This window comes from Arachis hypogaea, chromosome 16, assembly GCF_003086295.3.
Source record: "Arachis hypogaea cultivar Tifrunner chromosome 16, arahy.Tifrunner.gnm2.J5K5, whole genome shotgun sequence".
Lineage (NCBI taxonomy): Eukaryota > Viridiplantae > Streptophyta > Magnoliopsida > Fabales > Fabaceae > Arachis > Arachis hypogaea.
The window spans coordinates 92,738,511-92,764,353 of NC_092051.1; the positions used below are offsets into that span (position 1 = coordinate 92,738,511).

At 40.5% G+C, this 25,843-nt stretch overlaps 1 non-coding gene across 1 annotated transcript; it reads right to left on the reverse strand.

The window, feature by feature from the left end:
* Nucleotides 1-24,131: 24,131 nt before the first annotated feature.
* LOC112760475 (small nucleolar RNA R71) lies at nt 24,132-24,238 on the reverse strand. The gene has a single exon (XR_003180913.1). It is a non-coding gene; the product is annotated as a small nucleolar RNA R71 (small nucleolar RNA).
* Between the last annotated feature and the right edge of the window lie 1,605 nt (nt 24,239-25,843).

Below are 25,843 nucleotides of genomic sequence, written 5' to 3' on the forward strand. Positions count from 1 at the left end.
GATCAATGAGCTAATGCCCACAGATGTAGTCATCAGGCTGGCTGACAAAACTCAAAAACAAGCAATAGGAGTGGTGGAAAACGTGTTAGTGAAGGTTGGGAACTATTTCCTTCCCACAGACTTTGTCATAGTAGAAACGGAAGAGAGTCACCTTCACCCAATCATATTGGGAAGACCATTCCTAGCTACAGCCAGAGCGCTCATAGATGTGGAGCGAGGAGAGCTAATATTGAGGATACATGACGAACAACTCGCATTCAATGTCTTCAAACCCTCACAAGAAGCAGATCAGAAAAGCAAGGAACCAAGGGGAGAGCACGACAAAGCACTGGTGGAAGAAACAAGCATTGAAGCACAAGCTGTACACCTGGGAACCCCTTTGGTTGATGAACAAGATAATCGGCAGTTGTCACAGCCCAAGGAAGATCAGGAGGAACCTAAACCACCAGAGTCATATGAGACCAACAACAAAATTTCCTTGAAAGAAGAAATCACAAAGAGCATGGCAACATCCAAAGGAAAAAAGAAGAAGGCACCAAGGAGGTGGAGAAACAAGAAGATCCCTACAGAGGATTTCTCTCCAGGGGATAAAGTGATCTCAGCTTAATTCCTAGATATCCCACCTCATCTCCCCACCATCCCATCTCAGCTACCTAAGGTTTTCACCATCAACAAAGTTCTCTCCCTAGAACATGTGGAGATCCTTGATGAAGCCAATGGATATAGGTTTACTGTAAGAGGGGAAGATCTGAAGCATTACCAACCACCTTGACAAAGGGCAAAACGTCAAGCTAGTGACGCTAAAGAAGCGCTTCATGGGAGGCAACCCATGTTTTATATGCTTTTAAAGTAATTAATAATGCAAGGTTCATGAATTCCAAATCAGCTTTGACATATCCTTGAATGAATCCTTTTATGCAACATATAGTGGAGAACAAGTTTGGTGTTCAAGGCACACTAAGAGAACATGAATGCAACTCATAGCATGTCACTCTTAGTACCTTGAACAATTCTTTTTACACCACATGACCACAAACTAAGTTTGGTGTCACCAATGTTGCATATATGGGCAATTAATTAGTCAGTTGGTTTGCATTCATGAATAGCACTTAGTTAGTTAAAAACAAAAACAAACAATTTTTTTTTTGTTTTTCTTCTTTTTGAAAAGTAGTTATCCCACTTTTCCAATATTTGCCGCCAACTTTCAATCTTATTAATTTTGTTCTTTTATCTTGTAGGAGAAATGAGAGGAGGATTGGAAAGAATTGATTGGACAATTGAAGAAGGAGGATTCGGCCACCACAAAAGGAGAGTACTATACACGTGTTTTCAAGGGGGATGCATTGGGAAATGTTGCCATGCAACATTGGAAGAGTGACACGCTTGGAAATCGAACCAAACCCCCTTCATAAAGTTGATGATCCATGTACTCATCGTATGCTGAACCCCATCCGTTCATCACACAACCACTCCATCAATCCACACCTTTCATTCACTCACCATCTCCCTATATAAAGTGGTTTTTATTCTATACCCCTTCCACATCCCAAATTCCCACTCTTTGTACTTCACCCCATCTCACTCCCTTAACTATATCCTATCCTAACCCGGCCGAATTTCACCATCTATCCACACCCTTCAACACCTTCACATCTCAAAAAGTCACTCATGGCATCATCGAGCTCTAAGAGGCAAAAGAGAAAGGAACCGGTGGAGAGCATCCCTTTTGACGAAGGGAGATTCAAAACGGCATTACATGAACTTGAATTTGAATGGATAAAGCTCAAAAAGATACTGCCTGAGTTAACATTCCAGTTCAACGAGGATGAGTGCCCACAGATTCGAGAGAAGATTGAACAAAGGGGTTGGCTAAGGCTCACGAACCCAGAAGCAAAGATAAATGCAAACCTCATCAAAGAGTTCTATGCAAATATTGTCAGAGAAGACAAAACCAAGGCCCTCACTTTCAAAAGTTATGTGAGAGGAACAGAGGTGAATTTCAGCCCCAATGCCATAACAAGGACTCTTCAGCTGAAATCGCCACATTTTGATGAGCCCAGTTATCATGTGAGAATAAGTAATGGCCCCGACAATGATGAACTCGAAGAAATTGTGAATGATATGTGTGTTATAGGATCTAACTGGGAAAGGTATTCGGATAAAAGACCCCGGTTCATCAAGAGAGGAGACCTCATCCCGGAAGCCAAGGGATGGTTTGAGCTCGTGAGGAGATCTATCCTTCCAGCCGCAAATAATTCTGAGGTCAACATTACTCGAGCTACTATGGTACATTGCTTAATAAAGGGTGGAGACATCAATGTGCATGAAATTATAGCTGAGGGGATTCAAGAATCAACCGAGAAGAATGATCCAGGTGCTAGACTTTGGTACCCCAGCACCATCCTTAGGCTGTGTACGAAAGCCAAGGTAGTCTTCGAGGACAGCAATCCAACTTGGGTAAACCCTGGAAGGATGGTTACGCTCCAACGTATAACTTATGTGGCACCCGCCCAACAACAACTAAGGCCTTAAATAGGGAAAAAAACATCACAAGAAGGACCTCACCAAGAAGAATCTCATCAGGAAGAATACTAGCAGGAAGAGTACTATGATCCAACCAATATAAATCTGGGTCACATTCAAGGAGCCATTGAGGACTTGGCAAGGAGATATATGGAAGGGCAAGAGCAACAACTACACATTCAATCCTAAAGGATGGATCGTCAAGAACTCCTTTCTAATTGGATGAATCAACAAGGGGAGTGGCAGAAACAGCAAATAGAACACTACTCCCAGCTCACTCAAGCCATCAATCAAGTGACTGAAAGGCAAGAGCGTCAAGACAAACTCCTTCAAGAACTCAACCAACATTAGCTAGCTCAGACGAAGGCATTCAATGAGTTCAGCGTACTTAATGAAGGATGGCAACTACATAGGGAGGAGTTCAACATAAACACTTAAGCCAAGTTGAACTATATGTCTGGTCATATGCATAATCTGTACTCCGTAATCCCTAGGTATGATGTAGTCCAAAAAGATCTAACAGAACAAGAGGAAAGGAAGGTGAAACAGCAGAAGGAAACATTGAAAAAAAAGATGGAAGATGCTGGCTTCTGGAAAAGTTGATTGGAAAAGGAAAGGGAAGTGGGAGTTCAAGCACTCGAGAAAAACACAAAGAGGACAAACAAGAGGGAGAGCATGAGCACTCCCATGAGTAAAAGGTGGTGGAGTTCCCTCTTTGTTCCATCTTTTTCAAAACTTTAAATAAGGAAAATCATGTATGAAATAGAACATGTTTCCATGGTAGTTTAGGATTTTAAATTCTGCCTTTAAGTTTTCATTGCTTAGGTCTATACTTGCTAGTCTAATGTCACTGCTGCATCTTCACCTTCCTTACTTGTATGGTTGTCCTTTTTGAATCAAATAAAAAGAGATGTTATAAAAGACCAGAGTGATGATCAATTGTGGAGTAGGTTCTTAAGCTTGTGGTGTAGTAATCACTTAACTAAGTTGGTTCACCAACAAGGTAGGAAGGCAACTGTCTGTCCTGAAGTCATATGCTTGAAACACACCCCATGAGACTAGCTAAATAACAAGATCCTAATAAGAAAAAGGAAAAGAACAATAAGAGTTGAAAAAGAAAGAAAAGTAATAAGAAATAAGGCTAGGCACCAAGGGCTTGAATCTTGAGGGATGTATCTGTGGTGCTCTTGTACCAAGGATCTGCTTGGATGAATAAGTTCTTAGGAGTGCTTCATCACTTGGTAACTTAGGTTAACTAACCCGGGATTATCAACTGAAAATCCACTATCAAGAGCGACCTTGCTACAGAACATTTAGTAACCCAAAGAGGTGCTGGACACCAAGGCCTCAAGGAAAGAAAATAACAAACCATGTGCCTGTGGTGTGCATGTATGGGGGAGAGAGATTTGAGAGATTGAATTACCAATGAATTGGAATTCAATCACTTAAGATTGCCAAGGAGATCAATGAATGCATTGATTGAGGAAAAGATGAAAATGAACTTGATCCAGAGAATGCAACATCTCCTAAGCCCAATAAATCCCCCATTTCTGATCTTACCCATTCTCTTTACTTTCTGCCATTTACTTTCATGCTAAATTCCCCATTTCCTATTTAAGATTCTGCAATTTACCTTCCGTCATTTATATTCAGCTCTTTATTTCCAGCATTTACATTTTCTGCCATTTACTTTCCCGCCATTTAATTTCCTGCAATTCTCAAATCAAATTCTGCTTAGCTCAACTAGAACATTCCTCCAATTAAAGTTGCTTGACCAATCAATCCCTGTGGGATTCGACCTCACTCTATTGTGAGTTTTTACTTGACGACAATTCGGTATACTTGCCGAGGGAACTCTGTTGAGAGACAAGTTTCCGTGCATCAGTGAACCACTTTCGAACTCTTTTTATCCTATTTTGTTTATTTTCTGTATTTGATTTTATTTTATCTTATTTATCTTTCAGCACTTGCACATTTTCTTTTTACTGTATTTCTGTTTACTTTATTTTTCACTTTGGTTTGTATATATATTAGATATTTAGTTTAGTTTGCACCTTTAGCTTATTAAGTTGTGATATAGAAAATATGGATTAATTAGCTTAGTTTACCCTTTTAGCATATTATAATTTGGTTTAATTGAAAATAAAAAAAGTAAACTAGAAAATTTAGTTTAACAATATCACAACAATCCACACACTGTATATATATAGCAATAAATGTTGGTTAATTTGACAACCTTTTTTTCAAGAAAAATACCTATTTTTATAAAAGCCATTCTAAGATTCACATTGACTTGAATGGAAACTCTTGATTTCTACTTACATGACATACATAACTGATATATGGTTTTTGAGCCAAAGAACACACAACCCGTGAGTTTTTGAGCTTAATTATATGGTTATATTTATTTAACCATAAATTTCATTCCTGTGTGTTTCGCACTTCTTTTCTATGCTTGCAATCTTTTCTTTGTTTCAGCCTATATGTCCAATATAGAATGTATTTACATACTTGCATGTGATTGAGGCCATTGCTTGTTTTGTTCACTTATCCCAAATAAGCCTACCTCCTACATCACCCTTGTTAGCCCCCTTGAGCCTTTTAATCCCCTTTTGTTCTATAACCACATTACTAACCTTAAGCAGAAAAACAAATTAAAAATCCCAAATTGAATATTTGCTTAGCTTAAGATAGAGATTGTGCATCAACTATGTGGGAAAATTTATGGGAACATGGGATGATAGGAAAAAGGTATTAAGTTAATAAAATAATCAGAAATTTGGGAGCATGCTCATGTGAAACCAAAATAATTAAAATACCACGTGCATTAAAAATATTGTGTTTATGTTTCAAAAAAAAACTTTTTTAATTAAATAAATAAATAATGGGACAAAATTACCCCAATAATGAGTTTAGTAAAGAAATCAATGCACATGGAAGTAAAATCAAAATTGGTACATGAGTATGTAATACAAAAGTAGGGCTGCATCCACTTATGGACGCGTGCGCGTACAGCGTGAACGCGTTCCCTTCACCTTTTTTTTTAGAAGTATAAGCACAGGATTTAACATTCTCCTAAGCTATAAACATCCTAAAGTAACCAAAATTCAAATTTAACAAAATCTTTAAGTTTTTTTGAAAAATTTTCAATAACAAAACAAACACAATTTGCACTTCAAGTAACCTACTTTAACAATAACCTAAACTAATGAAAACACACTACAACAACCTATCAATCAAAATAAAATGTATAAGAGTACAGCAAAGAAGAAAACTACCTATAATGGCAACTCAAATCACTTATTAAGTATATATACAAGAGAATGGAAAGAGTTTACCATGGTGGGGTGTCTCCCACCTAACACTTTTAGTTTAAGTCCTTAAGTTGGACATTTGGGAAGCTCTTTGTCATGGTGGCTTATGTTTGTACTCATCCTTGAATCTCCAAGGATCATTGTTCTTCAAATGGTTGACAGAAATTCCAACCAAATTCACCATGCTTGGGCAAAGTTCTACCAAAGATATGAGCTCCCATAGTTGGTCTACATGCTTCACTCCGGGATCCCATATCTTGTTTTCGCACCCGTCTTCAAGTTGAATTCCATGAATTCTCCGTTCGGGCGGTTGACAAGTAGAACAAGTAGAATTCTCTTGAGCATACCAAGTCCTCTTCCTATACCCATGTAAAGTAGCATTCATCCAATCATAGTCCCTATACTTTGAGGTTTTGACCTTGATAAGCCTAATTCCAAACCTCCAACCACTATACAACTTCCTTTTACTCTTAATTCCACAAAGAGCTCTAAGTTGACCATCTTTTTCAATTAAACCATATTCAAGTGAGAAAGTAAAGCTTAGGGATAAGAATTTTACCCACTTGAATATTGTGTTGGATGGTGACTTGGGGAGGGAGACCTCCCCACACTTAGACAATGTGAGGTCTACTTCTTTAGGCTCTTCTTTAATTGTTTCCACCTCTTCGCAAGCTTCTTCAATTTCAACCTTTTCCCCTTTATCACTTTGCTTGGTGTTGCCTTCAAGAGCTTCAATTTCTCACCCAATGAGAGGTGATTCAATTTTGGATAGGAATTCATTGATGAATGAATTCATCTCTTGATCAACCTCTTCATATTCTTCAATTTCGATATACACCATGCTGACTTTTTCCTTTTGGTGGCTTTCTTCCAATTCACTATCTTCTTCATTGCTCACCAAAGGTATGGGAGGTTGTGCACATTCAATCAAATATAAATAAAGGAGAAGTAAAAAGAAAAAAACAATTAAAAGAAAAACAACTCTTGCTACTTCAAGGTGACAATCAATAGAAAGGGCTCCTAAGGCAAGCACTTAAAAAGAATCCTCAAAAGTTTAAGAGTTCATTGTGGTATGGAAATAATGAGATTCATGAAAGAGTTAATACTTAGCCTCTATCCTTAATTATGAATGCATCTCTTTAAGGTCAAGTCTCAATCCATTAAAGAATAACTCACATTGATTTGCTTGGGGACAAGCAAAGCTTAAGTTAGGTGTTGTGATGACTTGCATCATCTACCTCTTTTTCCTATCCAAAAGGACCATAAAAGAAGTGCAATCTCATTCAATCAATACAACTTCATGAGTTAATGGTGAATATTATGGTACGTTGCTTTGAAATGAGTTTGTGTTGAATTTCAGGTGAAAAAAAAGCAGCAAAAGAATGAGGAAACAAGAAAAAGAAGTTGAGCGTGTGAAGCTGGGCATGCCACTTGATATGGTCGTAGCACGCCAGCAATAGGGCGTGGCATGCCAGTTGACAATTCCATAAGAGAGTTCATGGAGCTTTAACATGGCCGTGGCACGCCAGGGCCAGGCGTGGCACGCCAATTATTCTGAACCTCTGTTTTCCTATTACCTTCATCCAATCATTCATACTCCTTTCCATGGCAATCTTTATGTTGGTCATCACCATTGTCAATGGCTACTTCCCGTCTTCTCAGTGAAAATGGTCCAAATACGCTGTCACCGCACGACTAATCATCTGTCGGTTCTCGATCATGTTGGAATAGGATCCATTGATACTTTTGCGTTTGTCACTACGCCCAACACTCGCGAGTTTGAAGCTCGTCACAGTCATCCCTTCCCAGATCCTACTCGGAATATCACAGACAAGGTTTAGACTTTCCGTATCTCAGGAATGGCCGCCAATAATTCTAGCCTATACCACGAAGGTTTTAATCTCAGATTAGAAACCCAAGAGATACACATTCAAGCTTGTTTGCATGTAGAACGGCAGTGGTTCTCAGGCACGCGTTCATAGGTGAGAATGATGATGAGTGTCACGGATCATCACATTCATCAAGTTGAAGAACGAGTGTATATCTTAGAGAAGAAGTAGCCGTGAATTGAATAGAAAATAGTAGTACTTTGCATTGATTCATGAAGAACAGTAGAGCTCCACACCTTAATCTATGGGGTGTAGAAACTCCACCGTTGAAAATACATAAGAACAAAAGGGTCTAGGCATGGCCGTGAGGCCAGCCTCCCAAAGATGAAAACTGTATATAGGTATCTGAAGGTATATGAAAGTATAGCAAAAGGTCCTATTTATAGAAAACTAGTAGCCTAGGGTTACAGAAATAGGTAATTAATGCAGAGATCCTCTTCCGGGCCCACTTGATGTGTTCTTGGGCTGATCATTGAAGCTTTCACATATAGAGACTTTTCTTGGATTTAAACGCCAGCTTTTGTGCCAGTTTGGGCGTTTAACTCCAGCTTTTATGCCAGTTCTAGCGTTTTGACGCTAGAATTTTTATGCTGAATTGGAACGCCAATTTAGGCCATCAAATCTCGGGCAAAGTATAGACTATTATATATTTCTGGAAAGCCCAGGAAGTCTACTTTCTAACGCAATTGAGAGGGAGCCAATTAGGCTTCTGTAGCTCCAAAAAATCCACTTCGAGTGCTGGGAGGTCACAATCCAACAGCATCTGCAGTCCTTTTTCAGCCTCTGAATCAGATTTTTGCTCAAGTCCCTCAATTTCAGCAAGAAAATACCTGAAATCACAGAAAAATACACAAACTCATAGTAAAGTCCAGAAATGTGATTTTTATTTAAAAACTAATAAAAATATAATAAAAACTAACTAAAACATACTAAAAACTACCTAAAAACAATGCCAAAAAGCATATAAATTATCCGCTCATCACAACACCAAACTTAAATTGTTGCTTGTCCCCAAGCAACTGAAAATCAAATAGGATAAAAAGAAGAGAATATACAATGAATTCCAAAAACATCTATGAAGATCAGTCTTAATTAGATGAGCGGGGCTATTAGCTTTTTGCTTCTGAACAGTTTTGGCATCTCACTTTATCCTTTGAAGTGTAGAATGATTGGCATCTATAGGAACTCAGAATTTAGATAGTGTTATTGATTCTCCTAGTTTAGTATGTTGATTCTTGAACACAATTACTTTATGAGTCTTGGCCGTGACCCTAAGCATTTTTTTTCCAGTATTATCACCGGATACATAAATGCCACAGACACATAACTGGGTGAACCTTTTCAGATTGTGACTTAGCTTTGCTAGAGTCCCAAATTAGAGGTGTCCAGAGCTCTTAAGCACACTCTTTTTGCTTTGGACCACGACTTTAACCGCTCTGTCTCAAGTTTTCACTTGACACCTTCACGCCACAAGCACATGGTTAGGGATAGCTTGGTTTAGCTGCTTAGGCCAGGATTTTATTCCTGTGGGCCCTCCTATCCACTGATGCTCAAAGCCTTGGATCCTTTTTATTTTACCCTTGCCTTTTGGTTTAAAGGGCGATTGACTTTTTCTACTTGCTTTTTCTTTCTCTTTTTTTCTTCTTTTTTTTCGCCTCTTTTTTTTTCGCATATATTTTTTTTCTGCAAGCTTTTCACTGCTTTTTCTTGCTTCAAGAATCATTTTTATGATTTTTCAGATTATCAATAACATTTCTCCTTTTTCATTATTCTTTCAAGAGCCAACAATTTTAACATTCATGAACAACAAATTAAAAAATATGCACTGTTCAAGCATTCATTCAGAAAAACAAAAAGTATTGCCACCACATCAAAATAATTAATCTATTTTAAAATTTAAAATTCATGTACTTCTTTTTCTTTTTGCAATTAAAAACACTTTTTATTTAAGAAAGGTGATGGATTCATAGGACATTCATAGCTTTAAGGCATAGACATTTAGACACTAGTGATCTTGTAATGAGACACAAACATAAATAAAACATAAAGCATAATTTTTGAAAAACAGAAAAATAAGAACAAGGAAATTAAAGAACGGGTCCACCTTAGTGATGGCGGCTTGTTCTTCCTCTTGAAGATCTTATGGAGTGCTTGAGCTCCTCAATGTCTCTTCCTTGTCTTTGTTGCTCCTCCCTCATGACTCTTTGGTCTTCTCTAATTTCATGGAGGAGGATAGAATGCTCTTGGTGCTCCACCCTTAGTTGTCCCATATTGGAACTTAATTCTCCTAGGGAGGTGTTGATTTGCTCCCAATAATTTTGTGGAGGAAACTGCATCCCTTAAGGCATCTCAGGGATTTCATGATGAGAAATTTCCTCATGCTCTTGCCCATGAATGGGATCTCTTGTTTGCTCCATCCTTTTCTTAGTGATGGGCTTGTCCTCATCAATGAGGATGTCTTCCTCTATGTCAATTCCAGCCGAATTGCAGAGGTGACAAAATGAGATAAGGGAAGGCTAACCTTGCCAAAGTAGAGGACTTGTCCGCCACCTTGTAGAGTTCTAGGGATATGACCTCATAAACTTCTACTTCCTCTCCAATCATATTGCTATGGATCATGATAGTCCGGTCTATAGTAACTTCAGACTGGTTGCTAGTGGGAATGATTGAGCGTTGGATGAACTCCAACCATCCCCTAGCCACCGGCTTCAGGTCATGCCTTCTTAGTTGAACCGGCTTCCCTCTTGAATCTCTCTTCCATTGAGCGACCTCTTCACAAATGTCTATGAGGACTTGGTCCAACCTTTGATCAAAGTTGACCCTTCTAGTGTAGGGGCGTGCATCTCCTTGCATCATGGGAAAGTTGAATGCCAACCTTACATTTTCTGGACTAAAATCTAAGCATTTCTCCCAGACCATTGTAAGCCAATTCTTTGGGTCCGGGTTCACACTTTGATCATGGTTCTTGGTGACCTATGCATTGGCATAGAACTCTTGAACCATTAAGATCCTGACTTGTTGAATGGGGTTGGTGAGAATTTCCCAACCTCCTCTTCGAATCTCATGTCGGATCTCCGGATATTCACCCTTTTTAAGCTTGAGAGGGACCTCGGGGATTACCTTCTTCTTGGCCACAACTTCATAGAAGTGGTCTTGATGCACCCTTGAGATGAATCTCTCCATCTTCCATGACTCAGAGGCGAAAGCTTGTGCCTTTCCTTTCCTCTTTCTAGAGGTTTCTCCGGTCTTTGGTGCCATAAATAGTTATGGAAAAACAAAAAGCAATGCTTTTACCACACCAAACTTAGAAGGTTTGCTCGTCCTCAAGCAAAAGAAGAAAGAAGAGAGTAGAAGAAGAAGAAATAGAGGAGATGGAGGGGGTTAGTGTTTCGGCCAAGGAGGGAAGTAGTATGTATGGTGTGTGAAAATGAAGGAGTGAAGATGGGTTTATATAGGAGTGGAGAGAGGGGTAGGGTTCGGCCATGTATGGGTGGGTTTGGGAGGGAAATTGGTTTGAATTTGAATGGTGAGGTAGGTGGGACTTTATGATGGATGGATGTGGAATAGTGAAGAGATTACGGAGAAGACGGTAGGATTTGATAGGTGAGGGGTTTTTGGGAAAGAGGTATTGAGGTGATTGGTGAAGGGTATTTGAGGAAGGGTATTATGGAATGGTGTGAAGAAGAGAGAGAGAGATAAGGTAGGTGGGGATCCTGTGGGGTCCACAGATCTTGAGGTGCCAAGGATTTTTCATCCCTGCACCATGTGGCATGTAAACGCCCCTTCCTGTGCCAATCCTGGCGTTAAACACCAGGTTGCTGCCCATTTCTGGCGTTTAACGCCAGCTTTTCTCCCCTTTCTGGCGTTTAATGCCAGCTCTGTGCTCTTTTCTTGCGTTAAACGCCAGCTCTGTGCCCCCTTTCTGGCGTTTAAACGCCAATAAGCTTCTCCTCCAGGGTGTGCTATTTTTAATACTGTTTTTCATGCTATTTTTGCTTTTTCAGTTGTTTTTGTGACTTCACATGATCATCAACCTACAGAAAGCATAAAATAACAATGGAAAATAAATAGATATGATTAAATAAAATTGGGTTGCCTCCCAACAAGCGCTTCTTTAATGTCAATAGCTTGACAGTGGGCTCTCATGGAGCCTCACAGATACTCAGAGCATGATGATGGCCTACCAACACCAAACTTAGAGTTTGAATGTGGGGGCTCTATTTGACTCTGCATTGAGAGAAGCTTTTCATGCTTCCTCTCCATGGTTATAGAGGGAGATCCTTGAGCCTTAAACACAAGGGAGTCCTTATTCACTTGAAGGACCAATTCTCCTCTGTCAACATCAATCACAGCTTTTTGCTGGTGCACGAAATTGTGATCATCAATGGCGCCAACAGCTTGGTACGCACAATTGTAATCTCAACTCTTTGTCAAAACTCCGCACAACTAACCGGCAAGTGCACTGGGTCGTCCAAGTAATAAACCTTACGTAAGTAAGGGTCGATCCCACCGAGATTGTCGGCTTGAAGCAAGCTATGGTCATCTTGTAAATCTCAGTCAGGCGAATTCAAATGGTTATGGATTTTAAGATAATTAAAAGATAAATAAAACATAAAATAAGATAGAGATACTTATGTAATTCATTGGTGAGAATTTCAGATAAGCGTATGAAGATGCTTTGTTCCTTCTGAACCTTTGCTTTCCTATTGCCTTCATCCAATCATTCATACTCCTTTCCATGGCAAGCTTTATATTGGGCAACACCGTTGTCAATGGCTACTTCCCGTCCTCTCAGTGAAAATGGTCCAAATGCGCTGTCACCGCATGGCTAATCATCTGTCAGTTCTCGATCATGTTGGAATAGAATCCATTGATCCTTTTGTGTCTGTCACTATGCCCAACACTCGCGAGTTTGAAGCTCGTCACAGTCATCCCTTCCCAGATCCTACTCAGAATACCACAGACAAGGTTTAGACTTTTTGGATCTCAGGAATGGCCGCCAATAATTTTGGCCTATACCACGAAGGTTTTAATCTCATATTAGAAACCCAAGAGATACACATTCAAGCTTGTTTGCATGTAGAACGGCAGTGGTTGTCAGGCACGCGTTCATAGGTGAGAATGATGATGAGTGTCACGGATCATCACATTCATCAAGTTGAAGAACGAGTGTATATCTTAGAGAAGAAGTAGGCGTGAATTGAATAAAAAATAGTAGTACTTTGCATTGATTCATGAAGAACAGCAGAGCTCCACACCTTAATCTATGGGGTGTAGAAACTCCACCGTTGAAAATACATAAGAACAAAAGGGTCTAGGCATGGCCGTGAGGCCAGCCTCCCAAAGATGAAAAGTGTATATAGGTATCTGAAGGTATATGAAAGTATAGCAAAATGTCCTATTTATAGAAAACTAGTAGCCTAGGGTTACAGAAATAGGTAATTAATGCAGAGATCTTCTTCCGAGCCCACTTGGTGTGTGCTTGGCCTGTGTATTGAAGCTTTCACATGTAGAGACTTTTCTTGGAGTTAAATGTAACACCCTACCATACAGGGTCTTATGCTTAAGTCATAATTCCGAGATGGCAAGGTATTACTACCTCTAGAATTAAAATTTAGTACGTATAGTAGTATGAATGATTGATTATAACTAGGAGCCTTTGTAGAAAAAGGGGTTAACAAAAACCGTAACTCGAAAGCGCAACACTCCGATCGATAATGTAAGGAACAGGGATAAGCTAACGCGAGATTATATATATACAAAAGAGTGTCAAAAACGGGAATATCAAAACTGAATTTCGGATGCGAAGATAAAATAAGGAAACCCCAAAGGAAACCCAAAGGGACACAAAAACAGAGAACCTAGTCTCCAAAATCCCCTCTAAGAGGAGTCATCACAGTTTGTATTATTCAATGGAGATAAAAGTATCTAAGGGAAATCATAAAATCAAAACAGAGTCCCGAGAACAAGATCTTCGCTAATCCAGAAGTCTCCAGCATGCCTCAACAAGAAGCCTCGCGTCCTGCATCTGGAAATCACAAAATCCGCATGGGTGAGAACCAGAGGTCCCCAGCATGGTAACAGTTCCCCATATATAACATGTAATAATAGAGGAAAGCCGAAGGCAATCCTAGGACTTCCTCCAGATAATATCAAAGCTTATAAACAAGCTAAACCATAAGTGGCAACTGACTAAAGATCCTTCAGTCTATCTAATACATCTCTTTCCAATTCCTTCAGACCTCCCAACCACCAACAGGAGTATAATGTAGCAAACACAGCTAAATCAAACAAGAGATATACAAATAGGAACATAAGGCATTTAGACAATTAGCAAGTAATATGCAGTCAAATAGGCAATCTCAAACAACTCATATAGTATGCATATGATGAATGCCTGTCCCTAGTGGCTGATGATATCATCTGTCGGTTATAGAGCCAACCCGACAAGTCCTGGTAGCTAACCATTGGACTGTCCCTCTGTCGTGTCTCCCCAACTCGAGTTATACTCAACAAATCGTGATCATAATCATGATCCATATCCATCACCCTCACTGGTGAATATTTATGGGGGTGAGCTCATCCGGGGCTTTCACAGTGCCCGGCCACCCTAACGACATAGGGTCAAAAGAGCTTCGAGTCTCAACCTGGTGCACGTGGTGGCTAGCCACTGCTTCCTTCCAGGAAAACCCTCATCTCCGATAGTGGAAGTGCAAACATTCACAATTCATTCAACAGCATATATGCATTTATACTTAGCAATAATCATGGCTCCGCTGTAACACGGCAATGATCCAACCATCCGGCTCACGGTTAAAACCATAACCAGCCAATTCATTAACAATTACGGCCCTTCGGCCCATGGCATAACAAGCACTTCCACCGCCATCCTCCGCATCTCACATAATCATCTTTGATCCTCATTGATCATTCATTTTTCCCTTGCTTCACTCGTAAGTTGCCACATTCACTAGCTCCTTGTCTCATTGCTAGGCATATCCTAATGATTTAAGACATAAGTGGTGAGATCAGAGGCTTAGAAGTATGAAATTTGGCCTTTAAAACTCAAAAATCAACTTTGGGATGAAAATAGGGCCACGCGTACGCGTGGATGGCCACAAAACTCATTGATGCGCAAGTGTCATATGCGCGGATGCGCGGATTGAAAAATAGCCAAACGACACACAAGCGTCAGCCACGCGTACGTGTGGGTGCTCTTGCGCCCCAGGCACAAAACTGGCACAACTTTGGCACAACTCTCGGGAAAATAGCGGGCATTTGGTGCAGCGCATCGACGCGCCCGCGCACACCACGTGCACGCGTGGATGGTGCTTTCTTGAAGAACGGCGCGTACGCGCCAAGTGCGCCTACGCGCGGAGGGTCATTCTGCTAAAATTTTCTAAGTTAAAAGCTACAGAATTCACAGATTCAACCCCCAATCTTTCGACGGACATAACTTTCTCATTTTAAATCGTTTTTTACCCGTTCTTCCAGCGGCGTGGACATTCCGGATCTAATTTCATTTCTAAACAAGTTTGGTACAAAACGGGGATCCGTAGTCCAATTTATGTCCCGTCATAACATGCCCGAAAACCATGTTTTCATACAAAACCACAAGGTGGCATTTTCAAAACAAACCATTTTCAACTCTTTTCAAAATCAACCAAAACATGCCAATTTCGCCTTTTTCGAAATCAATCAAAATGTACCAAAATCAACATCAAGCCATCCTCAACTCACACATTGACACTTTACCAAAATTTCCAAAACCACCGTCCAACCATTTTAACACTTCTCAATCAAATGGCTACAGGGCAAACACAATATCATATCACACATCCTTCCTCATCCCAATTTCCGATAATACCATTTCCAAATCAAGCATCATTATACATAATCATCATCATACTCACCATCAACATGGTACCACCCACCAATTCAACCTCAATCATTCATCAAGCATATATCACAACATACAGTTTCTCATATATCACACAATCAAGGCATCAATATTCATAATCACATATATGATCACATCATATATCTCAACCATTCAACAACATCATCAATTCAATGCCTATCTTAGGGCCTCTAGCCTAAGTATTTCCTACCACATTACATATTAGATACGAGAAACCGAGACCATACCTTAGCCGATTTCCCAAGCTCAACCGGAGGACTTCCAAACCACTTGTCCACAAGTCCTCTAGGTCTCAACACCTCCAAGAACAAATTTTTACCACCAAAAATCCCTTTTCAAGCTTTTCAAGGTCTCAATCAAGCCCCAATATTCACATATACAAAACCTAAGCCACAATCATTATACCCATACACAACATCTCAATACCCAAACATCATAGAACAATAAATTACACTAGGGTTGAGAATCTTACCACACCCAAGGTCCAAGGAGACAAGATTAACCTTCTCCTTCAAGAGAGTTGGGTCCTATAACATCAAAGAGCCCAAAATCTCAACATTTTTGCTCATGAAACTCGAAATCAAAGCTGGACATTCAAAGAGCAAAACGTGGCTTACCTCAAGATTGATTGTATGGGTTTTGTAGAGCTCTCCGTGGTGAACGCGTGGCCGTAAATGGTACGGCAATCGGAGCTCTAGATCAAAAGTTATGGTAGTTTGAAGATCAAATGAAAGAAAGAACTTGAGAGAGTGTTCTTCCCTCCATGGCCTCCATTTCAGCGTGTTTCTTGACTGTAGTGAGGAGAGAGAGTGCTGAAATGAGTGTATTAGGTTTAGTTTAGTTGGGCTAAGGGCCCACTTTGGGTCCGGTTGGTCCGGTTTGGCCCGTTCGGTCCAATCTTGGTCCAATTTCTATAAAATTGGTACCGAAATTCTCGTCTCAATCTCCTCTATCATATTTAGCCATAAAAATCACATTTTTTGGCTTTCTAGAATAAATTCTTATTTATGGGTTAATTGGCCATTTATTAATCGGGTCTTACATTCTACCCACCTAATTAGGAATTTTGCCCACAAAATTCAAATTCAATTACCTGAGAATAAGTGCAGATAATCCGTTCGCACCTCCAACTCAAGTTCCCAAGTGTGTTCCTCAACACCGCCTCGACTCCAAGCCACTTTGACTAATGAACCTCTCTTTCACGCAACCGTTTGATACTAGTATCATCAATTCTGACTGGAGCCACTGGAAGCGTCAAATCTTCTCTTAACTGAACCGATTCTGGTTCTAACACATGGCTAGCATCAGGAGTATACTTCCGAAGCTGCGACACGTGAAACACGTCGTGCAGGTTCGAAATATGAGGTGGTAGAGCCATCCGATACGCCACCGGTCCAATCCTCTCCAGGATCTGAAATGGACCAATGTATCGATGATTCAACTTCTTCGCTTTAATTGCCCTACTTACTCCTGTGGTTGGAATAACCTTAAGGAAAACATGATCTCCTTCCACAAATTCCAAGGGCTTCCACCTCTGATTGGCGTAACTCTCCTGGCGACTCTGCGCCGTAAACATCCTATCTCAGATTTTCTTGACTTGTTCGGTGGTCTCAGCTATCATCTCCGGCCCCAACAAGCCTTTCTCTCTAGTTTCATACCAACATAGCGGAGATTGACATTTTCTCCCATACAAAGCCTCATACGGAGCCATTCCGATACTCGCATGGTAACTATTATTGTATGCAAACTCCACTAACGGCATATATCGATCCCAACTTGCCGGCTGGTCCAGAACGCAAGCTCTCAATATATCCTCTAGTGTTTGGATCGTCCTCTCGGATTGACCATCTGTTTGAGGATGATAAGCTGTACTCAAGCTTAGTCGGGTTCCGAAAGCTTTCTGAAATGCACCCCAAAACCTCGAAGTGCAGCGAGGATCTCTATCATAGATTATAGTAGCCGGTACGCCATGAAGTCTCACAATCTCCTTTATGTACAACCGTGCTAGGGGTAAAAAGTGGGTAAAAAGTGGGCTGATTTCGTCAGTCGGTCCACAATCACCCAGATAGCATTGAAACCAGTCCTAGTCCTTGGCAATCCTGACACAAATTACATTGCAATACTTTCCCACTTCCATTGCGGAACCTCTAAAGGTTGCAACATTCCGGAAGGTCTTTGATGTTCAATCTTTACCTTTTGACAGGTTAAGCACTTTGAAACATATTCTGTCACATCATTCTTCATACCTGGCCACCAAAATATCGCCTTTAAATCATGGTGCATCTTAGTACTTCCCGGGTGAATGGAGAATCTGCTTTTGTGTGCCTCCTTTAAGATATCTTGCCTCAAAGTGCCAATATCCGGCACAATGATCTTACCCTTGAATCTCCATAACCCATCTTTTTCTTTTGACACTCTCCACTGTTTCCCTTGCTCAATAGCCGGTAACACCTTCCATAACGCTTCATCATTCTCATGGGCCTTTAGGAGTTCGGACTTAAAGTCACTTGAGATTTCTAATCGGCTCAAATACAAAGTTTCAGATACTTCTTGAGCACCAATTTTTAGACTCTCGAATCCCTTTAGCAACTTCTCCTCTTGAAGCATCATCCAAGCCGCATATAACGACTTTCGACTTAACGCATCCGCCACTACATTCGCCTTTCCCGGATGGCAACTCAACTCAAAATCGTAGTCCTTCAATAATTCCATCCACCTTCTCTGCCTCATATTAAGCTCTTTCTGATCAAAGAGATATTTCAAGCTCTTGTGATCGGAGAAGACTTGGAACTTAACCCCATAGAGATAATGCTTCCACACCTTCAAGGCAAACACGACCGCAGCGAGTTCCAAATCATGTGTAGGGTAACTAACTTCATGAGGTCTCAACTGTCGTGAGGCATACGCCACCACATTATGATGCTGCATCAGCACTGATGAGCGGATAATTTATACGCATTTTGGCATTATTTTTACATAGTTTTCAGTATGATTTAGTTAGTTTTTAGTATATTTTTATTAGTTTTTAATTAAAAATCACATTTCTGGACTTTACTATGAGTTTGTGTGTTTTTCTGTGATTTCAGGTATTTTCTGGCTGAAATTGAGGGACCTGAGCAAAAATCAGATTCAGAGGTTGAAGAAGGACTGCAGATGCTGTTGGATTCTGACCTCCCTACACTCAAAGTGGATTTTCAGGAGCTACAAAACTCCAAATGGTGCGCTCTCAATTGTGTCGGAAATTAGACATCCAGGGCTTTCCAGCAATATATAATAGTCCATACTTTGATTAAGGATAGATGACGTAAACTGGCGTTGAACGCCAGTTCCATGTTGCAGTCTGGCGTTTAGCGCCAGAAACAAGTTGCAAAGTGGAGTTCAACGCCAAAAACACGTTACAAACTGGCGTTCAACTCCAAGAATGACCTCTCCACGTGTAAACTTCAAGCTCAGCCCAAGCACACACCAAGTGGGCCCCAGAAGTGGATTTCTGCATCAATTACTCATTCTGTAAACTCTAGTAACTAGTTTAGTATAAATAGGACTTTTTACTATTGTATTTAGATCTTCGGATCAGATCTTTGATTAGTTTTATGCTATCTTAGACTTTCATGGGGGCTGGCCATTCAGCCATGCTTGGACCATTATCATTTATGTATTTTCAAACGGTAGAGTTTCTACACTCCATAGATTAAGGTGTGGAGCTCTGCTGTTCCTCATGAACTAATACAAAGTACTACTGTTTTTCTATTCAATTCAAACTTATTCCTATTCTAAGATATCCATTCGAACCCAAGAACATGATGAATGTGATGATTATGTGACGCTCATCATCATTCTCACCTATGAACGCGTGCCTGACAAACACTTCCGTTCTACATGCAAACAAGCTAGAATGAGTATCTCTTGGATATCTAATACAGAGGACCGAGTCCAAGATATTGGAATCTTCATGGTATAAGTTAGAACCCATGGATGGCCGTTCCTGAGATCCGGAAAGTCTAAACCTTGTCTGTGGTATTCCGAGTAAGATCCGGGAAGGGATGGCTGTGACGAACTTCAAACTCGCAAGTACTAGGCGTAGTGACAGACGCAAAAGGAGGGTGAATCCTATTCCAGTATGATCGAGAACCTCCAGATGATTAGCCATGCAGTGACAGCGCATCGGACCATTTTCACAGAGAGGATGGGAAGTAGCCATTGACAACGGTGATGCCCTACATACAGCTTGCCATGGAAAGGAGTAGGAAGGATTGGATGAAGACAGTAGGAAAGCAAAGGTTCAGAGGGATGAAAGCATCTCTACACGCTTATCTGAAATTCTCACCAATGAATTACATAAGTACCACTATCCTATTTTATATTTTATTTATTTTCATCCACTATAATTTCTTAAAACAATTTAATCCGCTTAACTGAGATTTACAAGATGACCATAGCTTGCTTCATACCAACAATCTCCATGGGATTCGACCCTTACTCACGTAAGGTATTACTTGGACGACCCAGTGCACTTGCTGGTTAGTTGCGCGAAGTTGTGAAGTTATGTTTGGACCATGGTATTGTTCACACGTTTTTAGAGCCATTGCCAGGGAATCAATTTCGAACAATAATTTCACATCTAGATCACAATTTCGCACACCAAGCACGCACCCTAGACCCTTTAATGAGGCATCACAGTACACCTCAAAAGGCTCGTTCGGCTCAGGTAACACTAACACAGGTGCAGTGGTCAACTTTTTCTTCAATGCCTGAAAGCTCTCCTCGCACTCAGGAGTCCAAACAAACGGAGTGTCTTTGCGGGTTAACTTTGTCAACGGCAAAGCTAATTGTGAAAAGCCTTTGATGAACCTTCGATAATAACCAGCTAAGCCCAGAAAACTCCTTATCTCAGTTACTACAGTTGGTTGCTTCTAATCTATCACAGCCTCCACCTTAGCTGGATCTACAGCTATCACCTTCTTACTCACCACGTGACCCAAAAACTTCACCTCACTCTTCCAAAAATCACACTTAGACAGTTTCGCATAGAGTTTCTTCTCCTTTAGGATCTACAACATGATCCTCAAGTGTTCCGCATGCTCTTCTTCAGTCTTAGAATAAATTAGTATGTCGTCAATGAAGACAACAATGAATTTATCCAGAAACGGACGGAACACTCTGTTCATATAATCCATGAATACTGCAGGAGCGTTTGTCAACCCAAAAGACATTACAGTGTACTCGTAATGACCATAACGAGTCCTGAAAGCGGTCTTAGGGATATCCTCTCCCCTCACTGATGCCAGGGCATTTTGGCCAGTTTCACTGACCTTTTCTTTATGGTTTTAGGGTAGTTTCATGCACTTTCTTAGGAAATAATTAAGTTTTGGGTAGAATTTCACTTACATCTTGATTCAAGCAAACATTGTGATTTTTATATGAATTCATGAGAATTATGCATAAATTGAATGACAAATTGGATGATGCATATCTCATAATTTGGACTAGAACTTTGATGCACTTTATTGCTTGATTTCAGGACAAAGGAAGCAAGGAAGAACCACGTTAGCAGCCACGTTAGTCTAACTAACGTGACCTCTAACGTGGAATGGGAGCTAGCTTGCAACGTTAATAAGAAAAGTAATCGCCAATAACGTCCTCGAAGCCATCATAGCCCACGTTAAGAGTCACGTTAACTAAGTTAACGTGAACTCTAACGTGGAAGAAGGAAATGAAGCCAACATTAGTGACACTCACCTTTGTCACTAACGTTGGACCAAGCTCATAATGGCCACGTTAAGAGCCACGTTAACTCAGTTAACATGGACTCTAACGTGAGGAAGCAAAAGAATGGCCAACGTTAGTGACACTCACCTTTGTCACTAACGTTGGACTAAGCCACTTTGAGCCACGTTAGTTGCCACGTTAACTTAGTTAACGTGGAAGCTAACGTGGAGGGAGCAAGAATCGCCAACGTTAGTGACACTCACCTTTGTCACTAATGTTGGAATGAGCCACTATGAGCAACGTTAACTCCCACGTTAACTTAGTTAACGTGGAAGCTAACGTGGGTTGAAGAATGATGAGCCAACGTTAGTGACACTCACCTTTGTCACTAACGTTGCAGATGGCTATCACCACCACGTTAGAAGCCACGTTAACCTAGTTAACGTGAACTCTAACGTGGGAAGTGGGGGCATTTCGAAACGTTAGTGACAAAGGTAAGTGTCACTAACGTTTTCGAAGATTTGGCATGCTTACGTTAAAGGTCACGTTAGCCACACTAACGTGAACTCTAACGTAAGGGGAAGGGAGGATTCTCAACGTTATTGGAAAAGGTAAGTCCCAATAACGTGTGCGAAGGACCAAGAGGCAACGTTAGTGGTCACGTTGGTGCCACTAACGTTGAAGTTAACGTGGATCATCCTTGGGTAGGAACGCTAGTGAAAAAGGCGAATGCCACTAACGTTCTCGAACCCACACTTTCACTTAACGTTAACACCACTAACGTCCTAAGCTAAAAGTCCCTGCCTACTTCATACTTTCTCTCTGCAAGTAAAGCTAAGCCCACTGAAGAGGATAACTGCTTCAAACTCAAGATCCAAAGGCCCATATCCAAGATTTGAAGAACCAACTAGAAGATCATAAGAGTAGTATATATAGGGGTAGTTTTGAATCAAAAAGGGGGTTGGAAATTTGAGAGCTACTCTCTGTATAATTTTACTTTCTCTGCACATCTAGTTTACTTTTCATAATGTATTTTCCATCTTTGTTTTCCATTCCCAGAGCTATGAACAACTAAACCCCTTTCATTGGGTTAGGGAGCTCTGTTGTAATTTGATGGATCAATAGTAGTTTTCATTATCCTTCTTCTATCTTTTCTCTTGATTTTACTAGAAAGCTTTCAATCTTCATTCAATTGGGTAATTATCTTGGAAAATAAGCTATTCATACTTGGATCTCTTCGGAACTTTAGAAGAGGAATGAAGAGATCATGCTAGAAATGCTTTCTCATGTTGGACTAAATTGGGGTTTGGATGGATATAGTGACATATAATCCTACCAACACTTTGATTTGGAAATACATGTGGTATAATCAGTGACCATACTTCATCTATTCTCATGAGCAATTGGCCAAAGAATTGGCTATTGATCAAGATTTGAGAGATTGAATTACCAAGAAATTGGAATTCGATCACTTAAGATTGCCAAGGAGATCAATGAATGCATTGATTGAGGAAGAGATGAAAATGAACTTGATCCGGAGAATGCAACATCTCCTAAGCCCAATGAATTCCCCATTTCTGATCTTACCCATTCTCTTTACTTTCTGCTATTTACTTTCATGCTAAACTTCCCTTCCCATTTAAGATTCTGCAATTTACTTTCCGCTATTTACATTCATCTCTTTATTTCCAGCATTTACGTTTCTGCTATTTACTTTCCCGCCATTTAATTTTCTGCAAATCACAAATCCAATTCTGCTTAGTTCAACTAGAACATTCCTCTAATTAAAGTTGCTTGACCAATCAATCCCTGTGGGATTCGACCTCACTCTATTGTAAGTTTTTACTTGATGACAATTCGGTATACTTGCCGAAGGAAAATTGTTGAGAGACAAGTTTCCGTGCATCAAGTTTATGGCACCGTTGCCGGGGATTGATTTTGTATCAACAATGATTAAATTGGAGGATAACTAGATTGAGCATTTTTCTATTGTTTGATTTAAAATTCTGTTTGAGTAATTTACTTTCAGTTTTAGTTATTTTCTCCCATTTCCCCTATTTTTTTAGTTGTTTACAATTCAGTCCACTAACCCACTAACTGTTTGATATATTACATCACTCACACTAACAGCAATTCTAACAGAAACACTTTCTGCATCTATTTCCTTACTTGTGCCTTGTTGGTTGTATGACAGGGAGAAGAAGTGGGGCTTCAACTTCCTTTGATTCTGAACCTGAGAGGACCTTCCTTAGATTAAGGAGGGAAGCAAGAGGAAAGAGAGTAGTTAGTGCTGAGGAAGAGGAGGAGTATTTTGAACCAAACATGGATGAAAATATGGAGAACCATCATGAAGAAGAGCCTCACAACCATGGCAGAGAAGGTCTAGCAAATCATGCTGGGCAGGAGAGAAGAGTTTTAGGCTCTTATATCAACCCAAACTCAGGAAACTGTGGGAGTAGCATTCAAAAGCCAACCATACATGCCAACAACTTTGAACTAAAGCCACAGCTCATCACCCTTGTTCAGAACAACTGTTCATTCGGAGGAGGTGTCCAAGAAGATGCCAACCAACATTTAACCACCTTCCTGAGGATATGTGATACTGTGAAGTCTAACGGTGTTCATCCTGACACCTATAGACTACTTTTATTTCCCTTCTCACTCAAAGACAAGGCATCTACATGGCTGGAGTCCTTCCCGAAGGAGAGCTTAACAACCTTGGAAGATGTGGTGAACAAATTCTTGGCAAGATTCTATCCTCCTCAAAGAATCAACAGGTTGAGAGCTGAGGTTCAAACTTTCAGGCAAAAAGATGGTGAGACTCTATATGAAGCATGGGAGTGGTTTAAGGACCTGACAAGAAGATGCCCGCCAGATATGTTCAATGAATGGGTGCAGCTGCACATTTTCTATGAAGGTCTTTCTTATGAATCGAAGAAGGCAGTAGACCACTCATCCGGGGGATCTTTGAACAAGAAGAAGACCATTGAAGAAGCCATAGATGTCATTGAGACTGTAGCAGAGAATGACTATTTCTATGCTTCTGAAAAAGGCAACACTAGAGGAGTGATGGAGCTAAACAATGTGGATGCACTACTGGCCCAAAACAAGCGTATTACCAAGCAGCTGGCTGACCTCACCAAGAAGATGAAGATGATCCAAGTAGCAACAATCACCACCTCATCAACAACCCAAGAGGTGGTGAATGCAGAGGCAGAAGGTGAGCATGAACAAGCCAACTACATTGGAAACTCACCCAGGCAGACCCATGATCCATACTCCAAGACCTACAACCCTGGTTGGAGGAATCACCCAAACTTTGGGTGGGGAAATCAACAAGATCAAGGCCAAGATCAGAGACGTCACAACCCCAACAACCATGCAGCTCACCAACAGTCCACACAGAGATCATATCAACACCACCCTAACAACACCTCTCCACATCCATACCAAAACCAAAATAACCCAACTCACCCCTCCACTCTCAACTCACCATCATCTAAAGATAAACTCTCTAGAATTGAGACTCTACTTGAAGGCATATGCAAAGAGATTCAAGATAACAAGGTGTTCAAAGAGGAGGTGCGAGCCAGTATTAAGAACCAGGGAGACACCATCAAGAGGCTGGAATTTTAAGTGGGATAATTATCTGAGAAAATTCCCAAACCTACTGATAGCTTCCCAAGTGACACAGAGAAAAATCTGAGAGGTGAAGCAAAGAAAGTCAGATGGGAAGATTGCAAGATGGTTACTATAAGTGATAAGGAGACAGAGGAAGAGCTGAACAACCCATTAGAACAACCTGAAGATACTTCAGCAGGAAAGCAAGGGGAGAATCATCAAGAAACCACAATTACACAGAAGGAGCTGACACAGAAGGAGCTGCTGAGACTCTATGCACCTTTTCCCCAATTACTAAATGGCTGTGTAGAGAAGAGAATATACTCAAGGTTTCTTGACATATTTGCATCTCTCCATGTAAACATACCATTCATCAAGGCCCTCCAACAAATGCCCTCATACATTAAGTATATGAAGGAGCTACTGATCAGGAAAAGCTCACTCAAAGGAGGACAAACAATAGTGATGAATAAGGAGTGCAGTGCTCTCATTCAACCAGAGTTGCCAACAAAGAGGAAGGACCCCGAGAGTTTTCACATCCCCTGTGCCATAGGAGAAACAATGTTTGATAAAGGACTTTGCGATCTGGGAGCAAGCATCAACTTAATGCCTTTATCCCTTATGAAGAAGCTATAGATCAAAGAGATAATACCCACAAATGTAGTTATCAGGCTGGCTGACAAAACTCAAAAATAAGCAGTAGGAGTGGTTGAAAATGTGCTGGTGAAGGTTGGAAAATACTTCCTGCCCACAGACTTTGTCATATTGGACATGGAAGAGAGTCACCTCCACCCAATCATATTGGGAAGACCATTCCTAGCTACAGCCAGAGCACTTATAGATGTGGAGCAAGGGGAGCTAATTTT